The following is a 16,448-nucleotide window of genomic DNA, read 5'->3' as shown; positions in this document are numbered from 1 at the left end:
ACTTAACAAAAATGTTTCCATTAGCGATACAGTGCCAGTCATTTTGTAGTGTGATGGTTGAGACAACAAAACTCAAAGCTGATGATATTCCCAATATTGTTTTGCCCTTTGAGTTTTTAAACTTAGAGTAAGGGAAAATTTTGCCTTCCTCCTGAAATAGAAATATCCCAGTACTTGAAAGCAAATTTACTTGAAATACTGTTACTGGATGCAGAAGTTCAGCCATGATTTTGGTTGTGTTTGAAGTCACTCTAAAAAGCAGCCTGATTTCTTCCTTGCTGTTTTATTTTTCAGCAGGAGACTTGCATTGATGACTGTGGTTGCTGTGGGAATATTATGTCATCACACATATGATCACAGAAATAATTCAGGTCACTGTAGAGTGACCTGAGTTATGTGCAAGAACTGGATGAGAACCAACAGCAGGGCAACATCTGACATCTTTCTCCTGGGGCTGTTTTGTGCAAAATTCTTGACATGTCTTTTCCTTCTGCCCTGCAGGTTTCAGATGGAAGTTTCTTTAGCATTTAAGTGCTGGCTATTTAATTTTTGTTCCTTTTGTCATTATTCATGAAGCTTTAAAAATCGTCTGGTTTAATCTAGTTCACTTATTCTTAGGGTCTGTTTCCATGTAATTTTGAGATGGCAAAAAATGGACTTTTTTTCTAATTTCTCAAACATTTAAAAATAAATTCATTCCTTTTGGCTGCAACTGTAAAGGTTGTTGCTTTAGTTTAAATGTTTCATGACTGTCTTCCCTTTATTTTTTCTGGGGATGACTCTGTCCCATACTGTAAACAGACTGATTTGTGGAGTTTGTGATTTGTGATTTTTAGCCAGCTTTTGGAAAAGGAGGAAGCTGAGTGGCCCAGTAACTGCTTTTCCTAACTGTCCTCTCTGGAAGGAGGAATAACAAGCTTTAGGTGGCTCTGCATTTCCCCATTGCTGTGGGGAGGCTCCTGGCAGCTGTTTGCTCACGGATGAGCTGTGACACTGCCGGGTCCTGGGCCAGCACCCCTGCCTGGATCCCAGACCTGCTCCGGGTGCTGCCGGCGCTGACTGCGCTCTCCAGCCCTTCCCGGCCCGGCTGCCTCCCTGCGGCTCCGTGCGGACTGTTTCCCCAGTGGAGAAGGGACAGGACAGGGACAGTGTCCCTCTGGGCAGCGAGGGACACTGGTGGCATCTCTGCTGTACCCGGTGTGCGCTTTGCCTGTCCTTCACCTCCTTTCCCCGCCGCTCCTCTGCCAGGTTTCTCCTGCCCCTAAAGGAGATGCGGGGGCTGGGGCAGCGGCTCCGGAACGGATCCTCGGTACCGGGACGGATGCTCAGCCCCAGAATGGATCCTCGGTCCCGGAAGGGTTCCTCGGTCCCGGAACGGCTGCTCAGCTCCGCCGAGCCTCCCGAAGCCCCGAGCCCGGCCCGGAGCCTCTGCCCGCCGGGTGGCAATGTTACCCTGCGAGTCAAGCGCGGCACTCGGGATCAGGCGGATCCAGCCTGTCCCAAATGTGTCCTTTCCGTACAATGTAAAAAGTTCGGAGCAGAGTTTGCCAATATTTATTTGTGCTTCCTGGAGCTGCATCCAGGATTGAGGTTGTTTTAAGATGAAACGCTGAAAATAATATGTTAGAGCGTTTATAATATTTTCTAATATATTTCAAGCATGCTGAGTGCCAAGGGGCAGTTGTCTACTTCTGCCACTTAAGCTTAGACTGAGACAGTCTATGGGATTGGAAAGAAGACAAGAAAAGAAGCATTTAAAACCAAAATCAATATTCTAAGCTGGGGACCTAATTAGTCAGCTAGACTTTAAGCTGCTGGTTTATAATGTGCTCCTGGATGGATCTGCTCAAATTGAAACTCTTCCTGTGGGCCGGGTTGTAGCAATCCTCTGGCCATTGCCAGCGTGGTTCCAGCCAAGCTGGCAGCATTTGGCAGAAAGGAAATACCCTGACAATTGGCACCTCTTCTGGCAGCTGTGTCACACAGGCTGGAGACTGAAGGAGCGCAGACATGATCCACTTTGTCATCACAGAGGGGGCTGTCAAGGTCAGAGACGGGATGCTGGCTCTGAGATAATTCTTGCTGTAGAACAAGAAGACTGGGCCAATATCTCAGAAACAGGAATACCTGGGAGCTTAAAAGAGAGGGAACATATAGAATAGTGAGGATACATAATTTTAAAAGACTGTTTCAGATATTTTTATATTGCTTTGAAGAAAATCAGGACACATGGCACATATATAAAATCCCAGATTCCCCTTCTTAGATATTAAGGCTAAAGTGGATGGTTCCAAAGATGGTGTGAGCGCTGCTGGGGAATATTAGCTATCTGAAATCTCAGCCGAGTATTATCCACTTTAATCTTCAGCATGTCTGAAGCTCTCTGATGTTCTTACAGCTCTAATGTGTCTCTTCTTTATACCTGTGGTGTGAAGATTTATGAAAGAAGAAGGCAGCTCCAGACAAATAGGAAAAGGTACAGTGAGCAGAACATTCTGCCTGATTAAATTTGCTATATAAGTGTGATTTTTATTTTTGTTTAAATAACTTCATCTTTTGGCAGTGCAAGAGCATGAAATTGTTGCTGCTGGATTCCCTAGGGCTGCAGAACTATGCCTAATGCAGGTAGAGCAAGGGCTCCCTGACCACAAATGCGGTCACTTACACAAGGATTTGGGATTGTGGAGCTCAGCTGCAGGAAATAACTGGAGGATGGGTGGAGAGAGAAGCCATGAATGAATTGTGGGAAGAAGCAGCACAGGAGCCAAGGGGCAGTGAGGGGATGTACCCTTGTGAAGCTGGGCTGTGGTGGTCTGATGTGCCTATACCTAAAATCAGTGCATCTGAAAATGCTCTTGAGCTCCAGGATTCTGAAGAGCACCAACAACAAATTGTGAGTGCCTTGTGTGGCTGTGGATGATGATTAACATGCAGAGGGGCAGCTGCCTGCTGCATCTCCCCTGCCAGACAAGCCCAGAATACCTGTGTGCTATAGAAATCAATGATTTGTTTAACCTTGGTATCCCACACTGACCTCATGTTTCCTTAGCACTCTCCAAAGTTTCCTTTGCGCTCTGCAGATGTAGAAACTTGTAAGATACAAAAGTGTGTTTGTTAAAATAATTCCTTTTCTAAGCACCTTTATCTTGGATGTTTGAGGATAAAGCTTAAACTGTTGATTTTTAAGTTATTAGGAGAGCAATTTTTTTAACCTATCCCCCTTGCTTTGAGTGACTCTTGAAAGGAGGAGAGATTTATTGGGGGGGACATGTTAATTTCCTCAAGTAGGGAGAAAAGAGCTGTCTCTTATCTCAGTGCTTCCCATTCCTTAAGCAGTGCAGTCTGGCAGAAACAAGCCAACATTTGGGATAAGGTTTATCTAATTTAGTGATGGAACACAGTAGCACAAGCCAGGGAGCCTGACACTACTTTCTGCAACTGAGGTACATCAAAGTCATTTTTATTTAGGTTTAAACACAGGTATCCACCTTTTTGTAGAGGATAGCTGGAGGCTCACAGGATCCATTAAACTGGAATGGTGACAGGGATACTGCATGTGAAAAGAGAAGAGTTCTAGTTGCAGAGCAAACAGACTAAAACTGTTTCTATTTTTATGAAATAGGTTCTCAACTGTTATTTGTGTTGCAGAAGTTGTTTCTTCTGCATGTGAGCTCTCATTTTTGTGGGTGCTGGCTGTAATTACAATATCATGGAGGGTTTTGGTTCCAAATATTGTGCACTCTGGAAGAAAAACCTCCCATTTTTAAAAAGGAAAAAAAAACCTGCAGAGCAGGACAGGACCTGTCCCCAGCCCTACTGATCAGTACAGGAGTCCTGGCTCAAACAATATCTGCCACCTCTTCACTTGCCTCTTCCACTGATGTTGCCTCTTAAAGCACCAGAACTGTTAACTCTGTAGTGACTGAAACACAGATCCAAAGTGCACACGTGTGTATATAAAGTTGCTGTCTTCAAAACATAACTATCAACACTTAATTAACTAAATAATACCCTTGATGCTGTACTTAATCCCAAAATCAGTGTGTGACCAGTGAGCTCACACCTGTAGGAGAATGGGGGTCAGAGAATTGAGTGGTCCATGTGCCATCATGGTCATGTTTTCCTTTGTTCATGCAGAATTGCTGATGCATCACAGTCTTGATATTATTTCACCCTTGCAGAATATTTCTGCTTCTCCAGAGAGTGTTTCCCTTATGCATAATCCATTAAATGATGATCAGAGCTTTGAGTGCCTGCAATTCATCAAGTTTAACACTTTACCTTTACTATAAGAGAAGACAAAACCATTTCTCTATGGTTTTGGTTGTTAATAGCTATAAAATCAACTCAATCTAGATCTTTTACCTAAGCAGAGGTGACAGATTGATGCTGCTGGGGTTCCAGGTGTTGCTGGAGACATAATGAAGTTTCCTGCAGGCTGTTACATTGCTTCAGCTCAGGGAGCTCTGTGTGAGCATAATGAAGCTGCACCCTCTAATCATCAGGAAAAAACATCTTCATTTAGCCCAGGCTCCAACCCACAACTTGAAAGACCTGAGCAAAATCCTCCACTTTATTCCCCTGTGTTCCCTGGGTGGATCTGAGCTGGGGGGTTCTTGCACAAACCAGGTATTTCTCATGTCAGAGCTTCAGTCCTTCTGTGACCCTTAGACTTTGGAACCTCACATTTCCCATAATAATGTGCTGCTGCAAATGCAAACACATTGGGGAGCACCCTGTTCCCCTGCCTGGAGCCCCCTCAGCAGGTACCTCTGCCATCTGAATAGAGGCTGTTTTGTTCCATTACCGTGCAGAGCCATCACTGCAGCAATAAAGAGCAGCTTTGCCTTTCTCTTGTAAATCCTCTGGCAGGAGCACGATGGATGTGGCTCTTGCCAAATACCTCTGTCAGGGGTAGGAAGTGCCAAGGGGTTTGAGGAGCGGGAGAATGCCCAGAGAGGTGAGCAGCAGAGGTCAGAGGTGGCCTTTCTTCCCTGTACATGAGAGTTTGTGCACACACATCTGTCTGCTGGAAGGCACAAGAGCCTCATACCACTGGCTGCCAAATCTGATGGGGCACAGGAGCTTTGTCACCTTGTCCAACATGACCTTTCAAAGGTGTGAGATGAGCTTCACACAATTTGTTTTCACCTTTCAACAGCAAGAGCACTTGACCATGTAAAACTATTTTGCTATATTTCTATCTAAAAGGCTTAGCAATTCCTGGATGTATTTTTTTTTTTATTATCTCACTTGTTCCTATGTGTGTGTTAAATTGGTCTTTAAATGCCATTTGATGAGTGCTTTCCTGCTGCCCTAGCCCTGGTTGGGTGGGGTTGCCTGCTCTGATTCTGTGTGAGGGAAGGTGACTGGTTTTTCTGATGATATGTGTGGGTAGACCTGGCAAGATCCTGCCTTCTGGATTGGACAAAGCAAATTCATCCTCTGAAAAAATCTATCCAAAGGGACAGGACCCTTTAGGAATATATAGTTATCAGTCTCTGTAATCTTAGGTGCCTATCACCTGTATCCAAGTTGTACAATACAGATGTCCAGAGGGGCTGGAGCCATTCAATAAAGCTGCTGCAATAGTTCTTTACATTAATACTGAGTTTGAACACATCACTCCTGCAGTCACTGCTCTGGAAAACCACGGGCAGCTCTCAGACCTGGAGAGCTTTGGGGATTATAAAAGGACAGGCTGAAGCAGGGCTGAGGGTCCTGGCAGTCCCCACTTGGGACCCAGCAAAGGTGGTGCTGAGGAATTGGTTTTGGCCTCTGTGGCAGCACTTGGCTTGCTAGTTCCCAGTATTTACCTAAATATATTTTGGATTGCTGCAGCTGCTATTGTTTGTGATAAAGGCTTGGACAAAAGGTCTATTGATCAGGCAGTCCCGGCCATCCATCTCTGTCTGCCTCTCCAGACAGCCGGGCTGGGGTGGCAGTGATGCTGCTGAGCCACTGCTCTGCACCAGGCTGGCACAGGGCTGTGCTCCCTGGCAGGGAAAAGGGGTGAGCCCACCACAGACCCCTTTGCCTTTCTCCCCACATGCACACGAGAATCTCTGTGTGATCACAGAGTGCTGTGTGATGGGCTCTGAGCCTGGTTCAAAGCTCATGATGATCTTGCTCCCATGGTCTGGTTTAGTAAGGAGCACTCTGCCAGGTTTGAATGCTCGTAACATTCAAGCCTCAGAGAGCAGAGGGATTATCACAGAAAAAGTTCCGAATTTTATCCTTTTTTTTAAATGAAGTCAGCTATTGCGTGGAGAAAATCTTGTGACTGGAGGAAAATTCCTGAGTTTCTTAGGAAAAGTGAAATATTTCCTGTAGTTATTTCTTGAGCTAAATTTTGTCTGCTTGTCTAATGATGAAAAATGGTGTGTGGTGAAATTAGATAGCACATGGAAAATAATCATATTTCTGGAATACTTGTCAAAATACAGGCCATGTTAGAAATGAAATTGCATCTCATGCAACAATTCTTGCATTGACAGAGAAATTAAATACTTTTATTCCTAAAATAGGAGAGAATAAGATATTGAAAATAAAAGGCATGAATATTGCTAATGTGTATACAGAAAAGATGGTTATATCTCATGGCTCTGAAGTGGATCTTACATCCAGACATAATAATGCAGATACATAAAAATTTCTGTTTTGAGGAACTCGGGGGAAAACACAATGTGAGATTTCAGTATAGATTCTTTTTTATGTAGTTAAGAGAGTACAAAATTAAGGACTGACAGTAAAGTTGGCCAACAACAAGTGGGAGTTGTAGTTACCTGTTTTAACATGTAACAACTCAAATTGAAGTATTTATTCATTTTATAGGAGGCTTTCTTTTCCAGCAGTGGAGCACAGAACTAACAGCATCACTTCAAAAATGAATATATTTTTATACGTGTTACCATGTGTTCCTATTTTTTTTTTGTTTTCTCGGTTGAGCGTTCTCCGTCTCTGACACCTCCTGTTCCTGATGCTGCTGCTGTCAAAGGTGGGTTGGTGTCCCCTGGCTGGACCCAGGGCTTGGCACAGCACAGAGGTTCTGACACTGCTGGGTCTGGGGGGGTTTTAGAAGCTCGGTGTGGGTGGTGCCTGTGGAGCACAGACAGGCAGGAGCTGGGCCATGGGTTGATGGGGCAGTGGGGTGATGGGGCAGTGGGGTGATGGGGCAGTGGGGCGATGGGGCAATGGGGTGTGGGGCAATGTGGCCGTGGGGCGATGGGACAATGGGGCCATAGAATGGGATGATGGGGCTATGGGGCCATGGGGTGATGTGGCTGTGGGGCAATGGGGCCATTGGGCAGTGGGACAGTGGGGCAGTGGGGCAATGGGGTGATGTGGCCGTGGGGCAATGGGGTGATGTGGCCATGGGGCAATAGGGCCATGGGGTGATTTGGCCATGGGGTGATGGGGCCATGGGGCCGTGGGGCAATGGGGCCATGGGGTGATGGGGCCATGGGGGGCAATAGGGCCATGGGGTGATTGGGCTGTGGGGTGATGGGGCCATGGGGCTGTGGGGCAATAGGGCCATGGGGTGATGGGGCCATGGGGAACGGGGCTGTTGGTGGGGTGATGGGGCCATGGGGCTGGGGGGCAATAGGGCCATGGGGTGATGGGGCCATTGGGAACGGGGCTGTGGGGCGATGGGGCAATGGGGCCGTGGGGCGATGGAGGCAAGCGCCGAGCCCCGGGACGAGCTCTCCTGCGGCCGCACGGCTGCTCTCGGGAGCGAGGGGCAGCAGCGGGGACAGGAGCCCCTGTGTCCCCGGCATCTCGGCAGGCTCCGGACGGGCTGATAGGACAAGCTGAAGCGCGGGAGTCATTAACTTCACCCGATGGAGGAACTGCCCCGTGCCTCCCCTCCAGGCGCGGTGCCTTCCCCGGCGCGGCGGCGCTCGGGGCGGGCGCTGGCCCTGCCCTGCCCTGCCCCGCTCACCGCCGGTCCCCGCTGTGCCCTCGGCTTCCCCTGTCCCCGCTGTGTCCCCTGGCCTGTCCCCGCTGTCACCCCTCGTTTGCCGTCGCTCACATCAGCGCGGGGCCGGGCGGGATGCCCCGTCACAGATCTGCGCCCCGGGGAGATGAAGGAGCGCTCGGACAAAGGGACATTGTACCCGGCTCTGTGCCCTGCCTGGGGCAGCCAGCCTGTCCCGCACAGCCACAGCCCCGCGTCCCCACGGCTGGCAGGGCACGGCCAGGTGACACCGGACTGATGCCGCAGATGTGAGGAAAGAACTTTGGGGGGAGTGAATTGTGACTGATTTCGGCTGGTGAGATAACTGGGGGGAACCGAGTGTTTAGAGCAGTATGATGATGAAAGGGGTGCACGATTTGAGGTCCCCCGTACACACAAATTTGGAAATCATGTGTCCAAGAAGGTGTCTGTAATGCTAACTGAACACATGATTTGATTCATAACTTGAAGTAAAACTTCTGCCTGGGGTTTTGGTGGATGTGCTTCTCTACTCAACACTCTTTGCCCCCCACCCTTTATTTGTTTACTGGCATTAGCTTCCTGGGAAGAAATTGCCAGAGAGCCTGCTGCATTTCCAGGGGATTCCTCTTTCTCCTGCTCTCTCCATTTCACCTTTCTACTCTCCCTCTCTTTCTCTTGTCTTGTGATGCACAACCTTCTTTCAAACATCCCATCTCACTTGTGCTTCTCCTCCTGCTTTCTCTGGGATTGCATCTGCTATACAGAGGGTTTATTCCTTCCCTCTGGTTGTGCTTTCTCTTGCCTTTCTTGGCATATTTCTGCCTTTCTCTTTTTCTTTCCTCATTCTCTAGAATTTCTTTCTTCTTCCTCAAACTTTCTCTCCTGTTTCTGGGAATTTTATTTTCCATTCTCTTCTTCCTTGTATCTCTCAGGTTTGCCATCCTCCCTTGCAGTGCCTGCTCCTTGTTTATCAGCCCTTTCCTTCAGTCTGTTCTGTCTCCTGCTGGGTTCTCAACAGGCAATAAACTGAAGTCCCATGGTCAGGCCAGAGGTTCTGTCCAGTGTGATGGGCAAATAGGATCCTACAAATGAACAGAGGAGTTTATCTGTGTGAGGTCATTGGAAATTACACCTTCCCCGCCAGCTCCCCCAGCTGCCCCTCTCACTGGCAGAGGACAGGTGGTGTCTGCTGGTCAACCTTGATTTCCCAGTTTGGAAAAAGTGATGTTGAGCCCTGCCCATGCTTGGTGAAAGCAGGGACATGGGATTATTTTGTTAGGCAATGTGCACCTTGACCCATGATCCAGTCAAACCTCATCACCTGAGAAATACTGGAATAAATCAACTCAGATGGGAAACTTACCTCAGGTGCAGAGATGTTGCAGTGGATGGTTTATCTGAGGATGGTCTTGGTTCCTGTTGGATGAGGGTGATAATCCCACATAGCAGAGAGAGTCCTGTGCTGTGAGAGGTACTGTGGGTGAGCTGAGATCCACCCTCACAGCCCTCACACCTCCACAGTTCATGGTGTTGCTTGTCATAGGACTGAGCCTGAAGAATCCCCACTCCTGACCATTCAAGCCCAGTCTCAGTGGTTCAGGAACATTCCATACTTTCTGTTCTGGGCTGTATATTTTCCCAGACTTTTCCAGTGTGGCATTACCTTGCTCCATCAGTCATATTCCACCCTAGAGATGGTTGTCTCTTGATGGCAGATGAAGTGGAGTGATTGAAGCACTACTAGGCTGGGCCGCTGTAAAATATTCTTTATCAAAAATAAGCCCTGCAAAGAGGGCTGTAATTCTTTTGACCCCCTCCCTTTTTTTATTTTTTCCTGTAGGAGTATTTCAGCTATGTAATTAATTTTTTTTAATATCTCTCTTTCCAGACTTTTTATTCCAGTCCCAGTGCCTGTGGTTCCTGCGGGGTGTGAGGAGGAGGGCTGAGTGACAGGCTAATAACCTGCTCTGGCTCTCGCTCCAAGCCCAGTGGCAGGTGTCCCAGAGCCCCTATTGAATGCCACCATCCAAAAAAAAAATTATCAACAATCTTCCTTCAACAATGATTTATTATTGCCATAATTTGCCTTGGTACAATGAGCTGCAGAGTGTATTTCTGCACCCGACTGACAGGTATTTGATGGCTCCAGGTTCCTATTTTATTTAGTCTTGAGCCTAATATGATTTGGTTACCCTCGCTCCCTCCTTCCCATCCCTCTTCTCCCTCCCCACCCAACCTTTTCTCATTTTGTTTTGTTTTCTAAGAGTGTGTTTCGCATAACCCTGGGCTGGCTGACAGCGCTTGTAAAAACCAGAAGTCGATCTCGCAGTGGCTTTTCACCATTAATCAAGCTGCCTGGAATTGGAAAGTAACACTGACAGGCTTTTATCTTGGAGAGAAGGAGGATGGCAGATGTATTTTATGGTGGATGAGCCTTCACGGCTTCTATTAGACTGGGACTTCAGTGGTACAAGGTGGTGGTTTGGGGGAGGAGGGAGCGAGGGGGAGGAGAAGCCGGGAGCAGCCTATAGATAAATAGATCCGTCAGTCAGGCGATGTGGAGGTCTCCAGGCGGCCAGCCATTGTAGGTGACAGAAAAGGCAATCAAAGACAAAACAAATCAAAAGGTACATCTTATCAGCAGCAGGCCAGCTGGACTTCCACCGCACTCAGAGGCCCCGCCGAGGGCAGGAGAAATTAATCCTGCTGTCGAGGCCAGAGAAATTGTCGCTGCTGAAGGTCCAAGTTCAGGCGAGCGGAGGTGGCCAACATTAAAGGAGAGGAGAGCAGGAGGCGGGAGGAGAGGAGCGGGGGAGCCAGAGCCCTGTCCCAGCACCTCTCTCCCTCCCTCCTTCCCTCCCTGCCTCCCTCCCTCCCTCTCCCCCGGGCTCCTGACAAGTGCATTCATCGTGCGATGATAGCTCGGCACCTATGATTGGTACCTTTAATAATATAGCCCTCGCTCAGCTGTCACCCTGAAAGAACAATTTTTCCTCCCGCTTCCCTTGATGCAAAGATACATCTGTAATGAGAAGGGTGACAGAAAGTGGGAGCACGGGGAACCAGGGAAAGTTTGGAAGAACATTAATCTAAAAGTGAAGTTGTAGGTGATGCTGCCTGCTTGAGGTGCCCGTGCCTCCAGTGGGGAGCCAGCAGTGGATTTGAAGCTGTTGTCATGTTCCCTGGCCTTCAGTGCTTTGGGGCCCCCTCTGTGAAGGGAGAGGGATCCTTGGCCCAGCCTTGAACAGGAGCAGCTTTGAAAGCCACCATCCTCCTGCATGGTAGAGCTGGTCATGGTGGGAGGGACTGGCAAGCAGCCCCACGTGCTGGGAGTCCTTGGCATAAACCGGAATGACTTCACTGTGTGTGGATGTATGCTGAGCAGGGATCTCTCTTCACCTCTGCAGCCTGGAGGAAGAAATGTGTGGTTATAGGTCCTGTGACTGTCCCTGAAGTAGGGCCCTACTCACATCCTACTCTGGTCCATCCTTTGGTTTCAGCCAGACTCAACCCACAGTGCCATCATGAGCAGCACTCTGCAGAAGTTGCCTTATTTCCCCAGAGGAGCTCTGCCTGCCAGGGCAGGATGCCCTTGTCTCCAGGCTGTGGTGTGGCTGCCCTGGCTCAGGTGCTCTTGGGCTTCCTTGGCCCAAAGCCTCCCTGGAGCCCTGATTTCAGACCAAGCTGCACTGTTGTGCTCCCTGGAACCACTGCCCACATGTTCTGTGCCCAGGGCTGTAGGGACACAGTTTGGGGTAATTGGGAGTGGGGCTGGGCCAGCCTCATCCCCAATGGGCACAGCTGTGAGCAGCAGGTGAGCAGCACTGCCAGCAACAAGCCATGGAGTGCCCAGGGGCACTGAGCAACCACCACAGGGAGCAGAGGGCACACAGGTGCAGTGCATCAACAGGAGGGGATAAAAGGTTGGGCTGAAGAACAAGAAGGGCAGACCCTTGCAGCCTCCTGAAGTGATGGGATGTTACTCTGCATGGGCAGATGCCTGAAGCCTTCTGCTGAGGTGAGGTGTTACTGTGTATGGATGGATGGATGGATGGATGTTTAAAGCCTTCTGGAATTGTGTGGTGATGCTCTGTGTATTTTGGCCCTCTCAACTGCAGCAGGTGCTGTGGGGTGTGCTGTGGCACAGGGACATTGCAGCAGGGGCCGTGGGGTGTGCTGTGGCACAGGGACATTGCAGGAGGTGCCCAGGGGTCCCACTGCAGGTGCCCAGCCCTGCACACCCAGCAGCTCCTCCAAGCAATTGTGTTGCAAATCTGGGGAAGTTTGTGGGGGTATTTTCCACCCCAGGTGTGAAAGAAACACTGTCAGCCCTGTTCTAGCGGGCTGGGGAGAGCAGCAGGTGCCCAAATCTGGGAGGCACTGAGGGAGCTCATTTTGTTGCATTTAGGGAACATGACTATTTTAATTTAAGGGATAAGCAGCAATGTCCTCAAATGCAGTTATCTCCTGTGGTATTTAGCAGCTTTCCTGGCTGCCCAGCTCTGCTCTGCAGTTGTCAGTCCCTCCCTGGTATGAAGCCCCCGGGCTTGCATTCTTTAGCATTAGCATTTGGCAGTGTTCTCTCATTCTGTGCTCTCTTGTCCCTACAAATGATTTGCTAATCTGCATCTGGTTTTGTTTTTCTCCCAATGAAAGTGGGGATTATATGAAGATCTGTATCAAACAGGTTGCCTGTGAAATCAGAGGGGCTGCTCTCTGTGGTCTGCAGTCTCAAATCCCACAGGATCAGAAGGAAAGCGGGGAGGGTTAGGCAGCATCTCCAAAAGAAGCAGTTTGTTCTATCTGGTCTCCAAAAATTCAGTGGTGATTACTCCCTGGAAGCAGATAACTTCTGCAGACAGTGGTTGGTGGCTGTGGGAGCCATATGGATGGGATGAATGTTGGTAAGAAGGAGTGGTGAGAACAGTCCTTGAGGAATGTTTCCTTTGTGCAGAGGGAGGTGTTGAACACGGAATGGATGAGCACAGCTCATGCAGGGAAGCGGAGCTCTGGTCTCCATGCAGATCTTAATGAGGAGGGGAAACAGGTCCTGCACAGTTGGTTTGGTCTGTCCAAGCAGGAGCCTCAGAGGATGCTTAAAAGGATGAACCCTTCATAAACACTCTGCAGAGATGGTTCAGATGTGGTTTGCTGGTGCTAAAATGAGTAAATAATGCTTTTGTCTGGGAACACTTTCTGCAGTCCATGAACCTGTAAGAGCAGGGACCCCTAACTCAAGTGCTCAAGATGATTTTGAAAACTGAACAACAGATGTCCCATTCAGGACACACACAGGGTTACTAGACAGTTTAAAAAACTTTTCTGCTTTGCTTCATCTTTGCTGCAGTGCTCTGGGGCTCAGTTCAGTTACCTGAACACACCTGGGGATGAGGTGTGTGCCATGGGACTCCACAGCAGCTCTGACAGGTGGAGCAGCCTCTGCAGGGGCACAGTGGGCAAATGTGGGGCCCTGTGATGGAGTGTTGGGGTTTTGTGGGCAGTTGCTGCTGTCCTTGGGTAAGGTCTCCACTTCCACAAACGAATCCAGAGAGTTTTGTGGTCTGTGGGCTGTGGCAGTGAGAGCCACAATTGTGCTTACACCCAGCTCCCAGAGCTGTGCAGAGCATGGCACTTGTTCATTCCTTTCAAAGAAACCAAAATGTTAGGCAGGAAAAGCTCCTGTTTGCTTCAGGGCATTATGAGGCTGGATGAGAACTGTGCAGTTTGAAAAAATCTCCTGTTGGTAATGACTCTTGAATACCAGGGTATCTTCTGTCAAAAGAAATAAAAAGCATCATCATCTTCACCCCTCTGAAGTGTTTCCCAGCCTGAGGAACGCTGATGTATCTCACTCCAGCTGTCAGTGCAGGCACTGGTACAGAGGAAGGGTTCCCAAATGTTTTGGGAAGTGTTTTGCTGGCCCTGCAGGGAGTAAAACAGGTCACTGGTGTAACACCAGCACATCCTGAGGTAAGGCTGTACCTGTGTCTTGTGCCTGCTGACCCACAGCAAAACTCTTGCCATGCTTTGAGCTGCTGCATTCACCCTGGTGCTGCTTGTGGGTACCCCAGTTTCAAATGGTAAAAGCAAAAAGGGAATAAAAGTTACTTCCACTGAGGGCATCTGGACCAATTTTTGAGGCGGGAGATTTTCAGGATGTGTATAGTCTTGAGTTTTCATGACAGTGGTGGTTTCCTGGCTGGGTCAGCTTTCAGACTATCTCCTGGTTTTCCCCTAAAGGTTAATTTTATTTTAAATGCTTTTGGCCGCATGAAAACTAAAGACAGGGCAATTTCTGCCCTCAGTGTGTATAAACAGGAGGAATTAACTTTCAGGTACCACCAGACCGTGGCATCTGCACAGGAGGCACGTACACTGGATTTATGGCATCCCCTGCCTCAGAGCAGGATCCAGCGTGGCATTGCTCCACATTGAAAGGAAATCACAGCTTATAATATTCAACTGGTTACTAGAGCCCCCACCTACCCCAGGTTTAATATTAGAACTATTTTTCACGTTGAAAACGAAATAGTACAAAATATGGGCTTGCTGTAATTGTTGTTAGATTATGTGTCACCCTGATAAGATGTAACAAATATTTTCCTATACAGCAGGACCCGTTTCCCTGCAAGTAATGGATGGAGAAACTTCTCATAGTGTGTAGGCAATCGGTCGTAAAAACTTCCCTGAGAAGATTAATGCATCAAGTGCAACCTTTGTGGAAAATAGAAAGAAAAGAATTAAAATAATAGTTTGTTCTTTCACATTTAATATTAATAACCAAACTTATTTGGTGGGAATGTTCCTTGCTGCCTGTGCCTTCCTCCTTCAAGGGGCAGCTTTGTGTCAGGAGTATTTCTCCTTTTTCTGAAGATCTTTCAGCAGCACCTACTGTATATGGTGCAGTGATTCTTTCAGCAGAACTATTTTTATCAGTAATATGAAAGACCTTTTTTCACGGGCAAAGCTTTGACACCAGTAAGTCTGCTGGACGTCCCTTAATAGGCTAGATAAACATTGGCTCACCATTCAGAGTGGAAGGATTTTCCCTTTGTAGCACAGCTCTACATCTTCCCTGGGCCCCTAATGGCCATCAGAGAGGTGGCACCAGGGGACAGGGTCCTGCAGGGCCAGGGCTTGTGTGCTGTGCAGACGTGAAGGTGCAGCAGGGAAAAGGGGCAAAACCTGTGGGTAACCCCAGGCCAGCCCCTCCTGAGCACTCTCTGCACCAAGTTCTGCCCATTAGAAGGGTCCTTGCTCCTTCCTGGGGATTCTTTGGGACCAGCCACTGCTCTGCCACAGACTTGGCAGATGTAAGAATGGGGATGATGTAATGATTATTTTTTTAATTGCTGAAGGTTTGGGAAAACCGATTTGGTTCGATTGGTGCTGCTTTCCCCTCTGTGTGTATTTTGAGATCTTGTTTTCTTCCTGAAGTACCCTTGTACCTGTAGTCAGTCTCAAGGGACAGGTAACATCAGTCATGGAGTCTGTTGTGAAACCAGGGTTGGATGGAGCTCCTAATTTGCAGTGTGTGGCACACAGTTCACTTCTTCCCAGGTCTTTGCTTGTATCTGAGGTCTGTCAGGCTGCCCAGCTTGAGTTTTACAGAGAATCACTTGTTCTCACAACAGTAAAACAGATATTTCTCCCCAGTTTTACAGAGCTTGAATTTTTGTAAAGAACATTTTGTAAGCAAAGAAACAACTGGCTTGCTAAAGTAGAAACAAGAGTTTCTGCCCCTTTCCTAATGATGGGAAGTGGGAACAGTGGTCTTAGGATTTCAGTATCCCAGGAAACCCACTCTTCACTGCCCCAGTAGGTTTTTGCTGCTGAGTGAACAAATTCATCACTAAAAAGCCAATGCCATCAAACATTGATTGGGCCTTTGAACTGCTCTGGCATTCAGAATTATTTAGGGCTTATTCAAACTTCTTTCTAAATTGATCAGTTAGATATTTCAGAAAACTAAAAGAAAAATGGTACTTATATTCTTAAATAACTACATTCATCATTGCCAAGAAGGACTTTTAAACTGCAACAGAAAAAAAGAAGGTTCAATTTTGATCATGCAGCAGCTTAATTTACCGTGTCTCTTCCTGTGCTGCCATAGCACTAAAACAGAATGTGCCATCCAGCCACAGTAAAAAGATTTTAGAAGCACTGTGAAAACTATTCTGCTGGTGTAATTGCAATCTTGATTCATCTGGAGTTAGTAAGAGAGCAGATTTTTAGGTTTGAAAGCAGGAATGCTCCTTGGCCAAGAATATTCACAGATAAACAAAAAATAATTAATTAAATCTATCTGTCATTATTGTTTATTTGCAGATGTAGAGAAAGGAGTAGGTAGATTATTTAAAGTACAAAAGCTAATTAGGGCTGGCTGACAAGAGTACTGAATTTTACTTTGAAGAATGGGACAGGTTTTTACATGACTGAGATGGTAGAATATGATCAAAACATTATTTAATCCAAACCACCCAGCTTCCTTCCAGCTCTATTTTTTTCT

Source organism: Camarhynchus parvulus, chromosome 12, assembly GCF_901933205.1.
Source record: "Camarhynchus parvulus chromosome 12, STF_HiC, whole genome shotgun sequence".
Classification (NCBI taxonomy): domain Eukaryota; kingdom Metazoa; phylum Chordata; class Aves; order Passeriformes; family Thraupidae; genus Camarhynchus; species Camarhynchus parvulus.
Note: the sequence above shows the minus strand (reverse complement) of the source record.